The sequence below is a fragment of the Pipistrellus kuhlii genome, unplaced genomic scaffold (genome assembly GCF_014108245.1).
Source record: "Pipistrellus kuhlii isolate mPipKuh1 unplaced genomic scaffold, mPipKuh1.p scaffold_m20_p_2, whole genome shotgun sequence".
Lineage (NCBI taxonomy): Eukaryota > Metazoa > Chordata > Mammalia > Chiroptera > Vespertilionidae > Pipistrellus > Pipistrellus kuhlii.
The window spans coordinates 112,601,945-112,614,271 of NW_023425515.1; the positions used below are offsets into that span (position 1 = coordinate 112,601,945).

At 46.9% G+C, this 12,327-nt stretch overlaps 1 non-coding gene across 1 annotated transcript; it reads left to right on the forward strand.

Annotated features, from left to right (window-relative positions):
• Positions 1–8,959: 8,959 nt before the first annotated feature.
• Positions 8,960–9,162, forward strand: LOC118725073. Its single transcript, XR_004989821.1, has one exon. It is a non-coding gene; the product is annotated as a small nucleolar RNA SNORA74 (small nucleolar RNA).
• The last annotated feature ends 3,165 nt before the right edge of the window (positions 9,163–12,327 follow it).

The following is a 12,327-nucleotide window of genomic DNA, read 5'->3' on the forward strand; positions in this document are numbered from 1 at the left end:
GATGTCTTATTTTTCCATGAAGAATACGGTACACATTTATTGTTAAATGAAAATAAAGGAAATTGCCTGTGTACGGTACGGTAGTCCGGTAGTTGTCAGCACAAACCAGACAAACTGAATCCTATAGTATCAAAAATTTACTCATTTATTCAATGACAATCATGTAATCATCATCTGGAACATCATAACAATCCAATTCCTGAATTTTCTGGTGAATTCCTTGTGACTCCATTTCTTTCCGAATCAGTGGACCAAATCTCATGTTTAGCAATAGCACTGTCTTTAAATGAGTACTTCTTGTCAAGGTAGCCTGCTTGCAGTGCATTTGCAATGCAACAGTGATTTTCTCCCATGAATTCTTCACTCAAATCACAACTTCTTGCAGTTTAGTTTTCACAAAGTTTGCATGCTGATTTCTCTCCATTCTATTTTCAATGTAGTCATTAATTTCCATGCGCAAATTGTCTTTGAATGGCTTGTTTATTGCAATATCAAGAGTCTGGAGATAGGCCGTCATTCCTGCGGGAATCATCTGATCTATTTTTCTTTTGTGAAGAAATGTCTTCATGTCTTTAGCGTGGTGAGTGCTGGCTGCATCCCAGACTAGCAGACCTCTTTGGCTCCCTTGCATAACAAGCAACAGCATTAAATTGACCTACTTCCTTATAACTGCTTGTGTGGCCCAGGCTTTTTCACTTTCAAGAATAAAAATGCCCAAAACACGTTCTATCTTTTCCTTCTTGCCCTTAGAAATGATTAAAGATGTGATTTTAGTGCCATCCAGACAAATTGCCAAAATACAGCAAACACGTGCACTTTTGTAAGCAGTGGAGGGAATGTACACTAAGGAGGCACACCGCTGTTCAATTGTTGTTTGAGATGATTGGCCCACAAACACTGCAGTTTCATGCATAGCAATCATGTTGGAAAGATTGTATTTAGAGAAGTCCATCAATAAAGGACTTGAATGCAAGTGCTAGCTTAATAACTTGAGTATCCTCCAACCTAAACAATGTTGTACTGGTAGATCTTAAAAACAGTTCACTTTGCTGAAGGAAATTATCCAGCCAGTGTTGTGATGCTTTGAAATCTTTGGGGGCTATGTCAAACTGTGGTGCCATTGCAAGGGCAAATTCTTGAATCTGAGCCCTATTCACAACCAAAGCCTTTGCTCTCCTGTCAACAACCCATTCACAGATCAGGTCTTCCAGCTCGGAAAATAATGGTTGCTGACCTGATCCACACTTGTGCTTTTTAGCATTTTCCTTGTCCACTTGTTCAATGAGGTTACCATACTCTGCTCGCCATTTTCGGACCAATCGGATACTCAACATCTCTTTGCAGAAAGCCGTAAGATTTTGGCCCTAAGAGTCTTCCTCGATTCCTTTCTTGTACTCCACGGAGTAGCTTTTTCTTTTTGTGCTCATTTCTAGGGATTAAAAAAAAGGAATTGGGGTATCAAGGTGGAGGGAGGGGGATCACTTAAAATGACACAGGGGAGATCAGAGGGGGGAATCAAAATGGCACAGGAGAATCTGGGGGGGGGGATTACCATTTTAGTAACCCCTTTTGATCCTCCTGTGTCATTTTGATTTCCCCCTCTGATCCTCCTGTGTCATTTTAAGTGATCCCCCATCCCCCACCCCTGTGCCACTGAACACCTTCACCAGACATCCTCCCTACCCCTTTATCAGACATTTACCCCCTGGGGCCTGCCTGGGGACTGTCACTGGGCTTGCTGGGGCCTGGACCTGGGCTGCAGCAGTGTCTGCCACTGACTAAGAACCTTCAGTCATCATGAGGGCGGCCGCGAGCATCAGGTAGTGTCACCAGAGACAGACCAGCACTCAACACCTTCACCGTGTCCCGGCTGCTCTAATCCTGTTCTACAAGCATCTGCGAAAGTCTCTTTTCCCACCCTGCGCTCACCGCTTACTGCGACCTCCGCTCCGCTTCCACACAGCAGTGATGTCAGGACTCCGCCTAATGTCACTGGTTGCTAGACGCCAGTCAGGGTGGCCCTAGCGATCAGTTTACAGTAAATTAATTTTCATTCTGAGACAGCCTGGGGGCGCCTTATTTTGGGGGGATGCCTTATATTTCACTCAGAAGGAAACCTGTAAGTAGGTCTTATTTTCGGAGGATGTTTTATTTTCGGGGAAACACGGTAAAATACCAGCCATTATTGATTTATAAGACATTTGTAAGCTCTTTCTTCTCTTCTTCCTATGTTTGACTTTGCTGATGGATCTACCTCTTCTTGTGCCCCAGAGAATTCTCTCAGGCTGTATGAGCAAACATGCCATAAATTATTGGAGACTCCATAAGGAAGGATATGTCGGGGGTATTTCACTACCTCTAGGACATTCACACAGCTGGCTTGCACCTGAATGACCAACCATTGTTCAAATACTGAACTACTTCTAAACTGCTTAGTAAACAACTACTGTCCTGAACCTCACCTTCCCTTGCCCTGTCTTAGCCCTGGAAGTGCCTGGCCCTCTCCTAGACACTGCCATGACCCAGCAAATAAAAGGCCAATGCTTGGTGCAAGTAAGGCCTTTGAGTACCCTGCTCCAGGGCTAAGGCTGGTTGGTGGCTGTTCTGATTAATTTGTGACTCTGCAGTCAGTCTGTCCCTAAATAATATTACTAGCATGGGACATTATTTTCCATTTCTCTCTTTGCCTTATATGGTGGGCCCCGTGTGCTGTGTTGTGGGACTATTGATCATGGACATGGTTACATACACTTGTATCAGCCAACGCTGTATGTAGACAACAGTAGTACAAAATGTGAAAGAGGAGTTAGAAGTATATTGTTGTAAGGTTCTCACACTATACATAAATAGTGTATTATTTGAAGATAGACTATGCTAATTAAGAGTGTATATTATTGCCCTCGCCAATTTGGCTCAGTGGAGAGAGCATCGGCCTGTGGACTAAAGGGTCCCGGGTACAATTCAGGTAAAGGGCACGTGCCTGGGTTGCTGGCTCGATTCTTGGTGGGGGCGTGCAGGAGGCAGCCCATCAATGAGTCTCTTCTCATTGATGTATCTATCTCTTTCTTCCTCCCTTTTCCTTTCTGAAATCAATAAAAAAAAATTTTTTTTAAAAAGTGTATATTATAAACCCTAGAGAAGCTACTAAATAAGTAAAAAAATGTTTAGTTAATAAGCCACAGTAGAGAGGATATGGAATAATGAACAGTCTAAAAAAATAGGAAAGAAGGAAAAAGGGAAAAGAACAAATAAGACAAATAGAAAACAAATATCATGAAGGTAGATTTAGTCCAGCATGTTGAACATATTATACATTAATGTAAACGTTTAAACATTTGAATCAAAAGGCAGAGATTGTTAAAGTGGATGAAAAAGCAAGACCTAACTATATGTTGTCTATAAGAAATGCACTTTAAATATGAGGATACAAATAGGTTAAAAAGAAGATGACAAAAATGTTTTTAAAAATCTCATTTCTGCCTTCTTTTTTTAAAAAAAATGTTGATATTTTACAGAGAGAGAGAGAGCTAGAAAAGTCGAGAGAGAAACATCGACCAGCTGCCTCTTGCACACCCCCTATGGGGGATGTGCCCACAACCAATGTACATGCCCCTGACCGGAATCAAACCTGTCCGCAGACCGACGCTCTACCACTGAGCCAAACCGGTTTTGGCTATAGAAAGAAATCTTATTTTGCCATTGCTGGTGTAGCTCAGTGGGCTGGGCGTTATCTCTGCACCAAAGGTTGCAGGTTCAATTCCCAATCAGGGCACATGGTTGCAGGCTTGATCTTTGGTAGGGGGCATGAAGGAGACATTGATATTTCTCTTTTTCCCTTCCTCTCTCTCTAAGAAAGAAAGAAAGAAAAAGAAAGGAAGGAAGGAAGGAAGGAAGCTATTTCATTATCAGATAAAGTAAATTTCTGAACAATTAATAAAGGAATAAAGAGGAATATTTCAAAATGTCAAAGAGTTCAATTCATCCACAGGACAACAATCATATATTTGTATGCATCTAATGAGACATGTTTAAATACATAAGCAAAGACTGCTTCATGACTGAAGGGAGAAATATGCAAATTCAGAGTTTATAGTTTATTTTGACACTTTGCCCTCACTAATTTATAGCACAAGTAAACAGCAAATTTATAACAAGATAGAAGACTTGAACAATACTACCCACCAACTTGACCTGACGTTTATAGAACATTCAAACCAGCAACCAGTAGTATACATGCCTTCCCAATGCACTTGTGATAGTCACCAAATCCCAACAGAAATGGCAGCAGCCACAAGGCAAGCAGAAGGCGTAGCTCCACTTCAGAATAGAAAGTTTCAGTTGTAGAAAAAATAAATCCCAGATACAAGGGCTTCCACTTGGGTCGCCCAAGGGGCGTGGCTGGCCTACAAATCACCACAGGCCCCTCTCCCAGGCTACCCCACACCCTAAGGGAACTCCCACCCTGGTCCGGGACACCCTTCAGGGCAAACCAGCCTGCACCCAGGCACCAGGCCTCTATCCTATCTAGTAAGTATAATATGCAGATTGACCATTACTCCACCACACAAGATGGCTGCCCCCATGTGGACACAAGATGGTCACTACAAGATGACCAACAGGGAAGGGCAGTTGGGAGGGAACAGGCCTGTAAAAGAGGGCAGTTGGGGGTGATCAAGCCTGAGGGGGAGGGCAGTCAGGGGTGACCAGACGGGCAGAGGAGGGAAGTTGGGGACAAACAGGCTGGCAGGGGAGCAGTTAGACATCAATCAGGCTGGCAGGCAGAAGTGGTTAGGGGCAATCAAGAAGGCAGGCAGGCAAGCAATTGGGAGCCAGCAGTCCTGGATTGTGCGAGGGATGTCTGACTGCCCATTTAGGCCTGATCCCACCTGGCCTAAATGGGCTGTTGAACATCCCAGATTGGAGAGGGTGCAGGCTTGGCTGAGGGGCACCCCCTCCTATGCATGAATTTTGTGCACCAGGCCTCTAGTATATAGATAACGTTCTGTGAAATCAGAAAAGAGCCCTTCAGTCCCAAACTCATTGAACACATGTGCTCCTCCTGTGGCCCTCCCTGGACCTGGGTCTTGGGGGCGGGCCTTCACAGGTTACTTTTCAGATGCTGAGAGGGGCTGGGAGACCCAGCCCGTCCTCTGCTCATGGGTGCCGGCAGAATCTGCTCCTATGGGACCATTCTGTCCCATGTCTCTGCCTAAGCCACTGCCAGCTGCCAGGGGCCTCCAGAAAACCTTGGTCTGTGATCCCTTTCTCTAGCCTCAAACCCAGCAATGCATGTTGATTCCTCCCATGGCATCTCTGACCCACCCTCTGGCCCACTTCCCACTTTCAAGAACACCTGGTTACCGAGGGCCAGGACCTTAGGGAGGGGCCACAACTTTAGCACGTTCAGTACAGGGTCTGGGATTTGGTGCTCAATAAATGTCCAATCACTGATTTAAAAACAAAGAAACAGCCAAAACTTGTTTGGCTCAGTGGTAGAGCGTCAGTCTGCGGACTGAAGGGTCCTGGGTTCGATTCCGGTCAGGGGCATTGGTTGCGGGCACATCCCCGGTGGGGGGTGTGCAGGAGACAGCTGGTCAATGTTTCTCTCTCATCAATGTTTCTAGATATCTCTCTCCCTTCCTCTGTAAAATATCAATAAAAAAATATATTTAAAAACAAAGAAACACCTATTAACTTCACCACCTGCCTAACCCAGGACAGTTGCCAGGTTACCTGTGTAACCTGCCTTACCATTGTGACCTGTCTTAGTTCTGTGACCTGTTGCCACATGACACCCCACCAGGCTGGGCTGGGGCCACTGCAGGATGACTCCCCTGCAGGCTCAGGAAGAGCTCCCCAAGATCTTGTCATATTTAAACTCAGACTCGGCTGTTGAGGCAGAGCTGGCCACATGGAGAAAGGGGAAGCCACCACCAAAGGGGCAGCACGTGCCCCCGGGGCAGGGAGAACCAGGCTGGCTGGGTGCAGGAGAGGACGGGTGAGTAAAGGGCCCTTGTATGGGGAATGACATGATCAGGTTTATATTTTTTAAAGGTCACTGTGATTTTTGGCATTTGAAATTATATTTGAGGGTGTAGGATTCATACAGATGAAGAGGGTGAGATGTGCTTCAGGTACAGAGAGTGGGAACATGAGGAGGCAAGAGAGATGAACACTGGAGACCTGAGCACACACCTCTGAGAGGTGAGTGAGGGACAGGGCAGGGAAACAGAAGACCCTCCATTGAGGGTGCAGGGCAGGGGGGACATGGAACCCTCCATGGAGGGTATAGGTCAGGGGGGAGGGGACTGTCCAATGGAGGGTACAGGGCAGGGGGGAGGGACCCTCCATGGAGGGTACAGGGCAGGGAGACAGGGACCCTTCATGGAGGGGGCAGAGCAGGGGGGACAGGGGACCTGCCATGGAGGGAACGGGGAAGGGGGATAGGGGACTCTCCATGGAGGGTACAGGGCAGAGGGAAGACAACCCGCCATGGAGAGGACAGGGCAGTGGGGACAGGGACCCACCATGGAGGGTACAGGGAAAGGGGACAGGGAACCTTACATGGAGGGTATAGGGCAGGGGGACAGGGGACCCTCCATGGATGAAGCAGAGCAGCAGGGACAGGACGACCTCCATGGGAGAAACCCTCCATGGATGGAGCAGGAGAGTGGGGACATGGGAATCTCAGGGATAGGCAGGGCAGAAAAAATGGGAGTTTCCACTGCCCCCTGTCCTGTCCCCTCCATGGAGTGGAAAAAGCAGGTGGAACAGTGGACCCTCCACAGATGGGGTCTGGCAGAGCAGACAGGGGATCTTTCATGGAGGGGCCAGGGCAGGGAGGACAGGGGACCTTACATAAAGGGGGCAGAACAGGAGTACTGGAGACCCTCCATGGAGAGGGAAGTACTGGGATTAGAGAGATGACAAAGGGGCACTGCCCCCTCCAAGGAGAGTCCTCTTTCCCCGCCAAGAAGGTTTCCCTGTTCTCCCAGCCCTGCCCCTTCCCATGGTCCCCTGTTCTTTCTGCCTTCCAATGGAGGGCCCACAATCTCCCTTGTTTGACCACTCTGTGGTTGGTTCCTTCTCTCCTCAGCCTTGTCCCCTCCATGGAGGGTCTTCTGTTTCCCTCTCAGGTCCCCTCACTGACAGGCATCTGAGGGGCATGTGCTCTGGTCTTTCCGGTCTTCATCTCTCCTGACTCCAGGCCACGTGCTCACTCTCTGTACCTGAAGCACATTCTCACCCTCTTCAACTATCTAAATCCCATCTGTGCTCTCAAGGCACGTCTCAAATGTCATTTCAAATGTCAAATCATAAAGTGATCTCCACAGGGGAAGGGAGTGGGGGAAAGTAGGAGATGGTAAAGGGGGGACAGATTGTGATGGAAGGAGACTTGCCTTGGGGTAGTGAACACACAATACAATCCTACGTAATAAAGGAGTAATATGTAAATTAACCACCATGCTGCTACACCCACCAGCCACACCCACCAGCCAATCACAGCAAGTATGCAAATGAACCCCAACCAAGATGGATGCCATTGGGTTTCCCTGGAAAAACAGAAAGCCAAGCTTTCCACACACCCTGGTGGGCCCAGGCCTCTACACAAGGGTACAAAATTTCAATTATAGAAGGTAAATAAATTCCAAAGAAATGGCGGCAGCCACGGAGCTGAAAGAGTAGGAAGCTAGGGCAATGGAGGAAGCCAAGCTTCTGCAGCCCTGGCCAGCTCAGGCCTTCATTCCAGGCTACAAAGTTCAATTGTAGAAGATACATAAATTCCAACATAAATGGCTGCTGCCACGGAGCAAACAGGAGGCTTGGCTCCACTCCAGGCTATAAAATTTCAATTGTAAAAGATAAATAAACACCAGATGCCAGGGCCTCCGCTTGCATCAGAAGGGAGCATGGTCAGCCTGCAAACCACCACAGGCCCCTCTCCCAGGCCACCCTCACCCCAAGGGAATCCCCACCCTGATTCAGGACACCCTTTAGGGCAAACCAGCTGGCCCCCACCCATACACAAGGCCTCTATCTTATCTAATAAAAGAGTAATATGCAGATTGACCATCACTCCAACACACAAGATGGCTGCCCCCATGTGGTCAAAGATCCTGTCCCCATGTGGACACAAGATTGCCACCACAGGATGGCCAGAAGTGGAGATCAGTTGGGAGAGACCAGGCCTGCAAGAAAGAGCAGTTGTGGACAATCAGGAAAGCAGAGGAGGGCAGTAGGGAGGGACCAGGCCTGCAAGGGAAGGCAGTTGAGAGGGACCAGGTCTGTAGGGGAGGGCAATTAGGGGTGATCAGGCCATCAGAGGAGGGAAGTTGGGAGCAAACAGGCTGCCAGGGGAACATTTACCCATCAATCAGGCTGGTCTGGGAGTGGTTAGGGGGTGATCAGGCTGGCAGGCAGAGTGGCTAGGGATAATCAGGAAGGCAGTCAGGCCAGCAGTTGGGAGCCAGCAGTCCTGGATTGTGAGAGGGATGTCTAACCCCTGGAAGGGTCCCATATTGGAGAGGCTGCAGGCTAGGCTGAGGGACACGCCCCATGCACGAATTTTGTGCACCAGGCCTCTAGTATACACATTATACATTACAGAAGTGAATACCTAAAACCTATATAATTTTATTAACCAATGTCAACCCAATAAATTCAATTAAAAATAAATAAAAGGCGGGGGCCTTGGCGGGTGATTGGATCATGAGGGTGGAGCTCTCATGAATAGGATTAATACACCTTTAAAAGAAACCCCATACTAGACTATTCCAGGGGATCACTTTGCAAGTTCTATATATGTTTATGCTGTAAACTTGAAATATTGAATGCCAACTCTAATTGGGAAAAAATTAATTGTTAAAAATGAAATTTAAAAATAATAAACATATAATGATAAATCAGAAAGTGATCTTTAAAACATATAAATCAGATCATGTCTAAAAGTCTGAAGGGCTCCAGCAGTAGTCAGCTATGCAGACAGAATCATGTCTGTGATGGTGTTACACTGCTGGGAGAGGAATACCCTGTCTTCTTTCTCCAGTCGCCTCTGTCACTGTTCTGACCACAGCTGGCACTGGGGCAAGGCAGAACTGTGCTTCCTTGAGAGCAAGCTAAGCATCACTTTGGCTGCTTAGTTCTGGTGTGGGAGCAGACACAGAGAAAACGTATTTTTAAGCTTTAATGGTTCTAATAGCATTTTCAACCCTCCCAAGGGACCAGTGACTTTTGCCTGCTCTTCCCTGCACTCCTGCCAGCCTGGCCCACCCAATCTTGAGGACAGAGGGCTGGCGCAGTGTTGGCCAGGAAGCTAGGGAACATGCATCTGGGTGGCTGTCTGAACAGAACTGCCGTTCTCTTAGGATGGAAATGGAGGGAAGCATCTGCTAGTATCAGTCATGCACGTAGAGACTCTACTTTTCATGACACAGTAATAGGATCACAGCTGCATGACCCTGCCATGTTCTCCTTCCCGACCACGTTCCAGGGACCCAAGAATCGCCCACCATGACAAGCAGCTTCCTGGCCTCTGAGAACTCACTGACACTCTGCAAAGCCCTTAAGCTCACACGGCTGATCTCAGGCTATGGATCCCAGACATCTTAACTCCTGGGAAGCAACCTGTTGTGACTTTTAAATTCCACTCCTACAGTGGAATTACTTGAGTAGTCACTGAGAACCTGCCTCATGCAATCTGAGTACCTGCAGAGGCTCTTTCAGTGACTGAGCCTAACAGACAGCCAGCAAGTGGAGGCAATTCTTGGGGTGCCTTGGGAGCTTTGTTGAACGGCCCCTAGGCCCAGTGCTAAGAAAAGCCAGCCTTGGTTTGGATCATCTTGTGCTCATTCAGGCCTGGCAGAGGTAGCCACACACTGTGAATTGCTTTGTAGCTCCCAAGAGGTTGCCCAGGGCCAGTCACAGGAAGCATCTGAAATTGGCTGGTACCAGATTCCCGCCCAGAAGGCCCCAGCGGCCAGATTCAGATGACATCAGAGCAGGATCCAGTTAGGCTTTACATGTAGCATATCCCACATGATGTTATTAACCAATACATTCAATTTAAATCACAGGAACAATATTGTGATAGAAGCTATAATGTTGATGGACTTTGATGACATGTTCAGTGCAAAAGCCAGTGAAAAGATGACAACTACTGTGAGATTCCACGCACATGAAGTCCCTAGACCCATCAGAGTCAGAGGTGGAAGGGAAGATGAAGGTACCAGTGGTGGTGGTGGTGGGGGAAATGGGGTGGAATGCAGAGTTGTTTACTGGGGACAGAGTTTTGGTTGGAGAAGATGGGAAAAGTGATGGAGATGATGGTGGTGTGGGCCACACAACTGCACTGTGCATTGACAAAAAAGTGAAAATGGAAATAAGCCAGTCAGAGAAAGACTAATGCCATATGATTTCACTTGTATGTGGAATCTAATTAGCAAAATAGATTAACATAGAAAATAGAAACAGACTCATAGAAAGAGAACAGAATAACAGCTATCAAGGGGAAAGTGGCTGTGGGTGTGGGTGAAAAAGATGAAGGTGTAGGGAGAAGGTGGAGTGCAGATTGTTTACTGGGGACAGAATTTCCGGGTGGAGAAGATGGGAAAAGTGATGGAGATGATGGTGGGGTGGGCTGCACAACACTATCAATGTCCTTTATGCCACTGCACTGTGCACTGAAAAACAATGGAAATGATAAATTTCACTGTGATACAACGATGCACAAAAAGGTAAAGGAAATGAAGGCCAGGTCTTCAAACAAAACCAAGGTGGGACATGCTCAGGCCACCTGAATCCCCGCTCCCAGCAGGCCTCTGGACACAAAGTGATGAGAAAGGCCTGGGGTGTGAGGTCCATTAGGAAACACTGGGTAAGCCTTGATTCTGCTGGCTACCCCACCAGTCTATTAAGAAAAGCAGAGCAACTGTGTGGGGATCAACATCGTGGGCAGAGAGGTGCACCTTTGTGGGGAATTCATTTTGTACAGCCACTTTGGAAAGCAGTAAGGAGTTACCTCAAAAATTAAAAATGGTTCTTCCATGTAACAAAGAGAACCCATTTCTGGAAATGTATCCCCAAAAAATCAGAGACATTGATTGGAAAGAATATATGCACTGCTATGCTCAATGCAGTGTTACTTACAATATTAATATCTGGAAGCATCCCAAGTGCCCATCAATAAGGTGAGTGGATAAAAATGCTTTGGTACATAGACACAATGGAATACTAATTGGCTATGAGAAGAAAGGGAATCTTACTATTTGTGACACGTGCATGGACCTGGAGAGCCTTCTGGTAAGTGAAATAACGTGGATGGGCCTTGGCATGTTTAGTGCAAAAGCCAGTCGAAAGAAGTCAACTACTGTGTGATTCCACTCACATGAGGTCCTTAGCGCCATCAGAGTCAGAGATGGAAGGTAAGATGAAGGTACCAGTGCTGATGTTTTGGTGATTGTGGTGGTAGTGGTGGGGGACAGGTGTGTGAGATGCAGAGTTGTTTTTAATTGTTTATTTATTTATTATTATTATTTTTAAAACATTTTATTGATCTTTTACAGAGAGGAAGAGAGGGGGATAGAGAGTTAGAAAAATCGATGAGAAAGAATCATGGATCAGCTGCCTCTTGCACTCCCACACTAGGGTTGTGCCCGCAACCAAGATACATGCCCTTGACCGGAATCAACCTGGGAACTTTCATTCTGCAGGCCCATGCTCTCTCCACTGAGCCAAACCGGTTTCGGCGAGTTTTTTTTTTTTTTTTTTTTTTTTTTTTTTTTTATGGGGCCAAGAGTTTCCATTGGAGAAGATGGAAAACATGATGGAGATGATGGTGGTTCAGCTCCCACACAGTATCAATGTCCTTAACGCCACTGCACTGTGGATTGAAAAGCAGTGAGAATGGAAAATGTATCTGTGATAAACTCTCCGAAAAAACAGAAAGGAAAGAAGGCCAGGTCTTCAAACAGAACCATGGTCAGAGGTGCTCAGGCCACCGGAATTCCCGCTCCCAGCAGGCCTCTGGACACACAATGATGAGAGGAGCCAGGGGTGTGAGATCCACGGAGAAACCCTGGGAAAGTTCTTGCTTCCCCCTTGCTACCCAACCGACCTATTGAGAAAAGCAGGGATGCTTCGAGGGGGTCACCATCCTGTGCAGAGGGGCACACATCTCTGTGGGGAATGCATTATGGGCAGCCAGTATGGAAAGCAGTAAGGAGTTACCCTCAAAAATTAGAAATAGAACTTCTTTATGGCAGAGCAATTCCACTTCTGGGAATGTATCCCAAGGAGTCAGCGACATTGATTGGAAAGAATATATTCAAA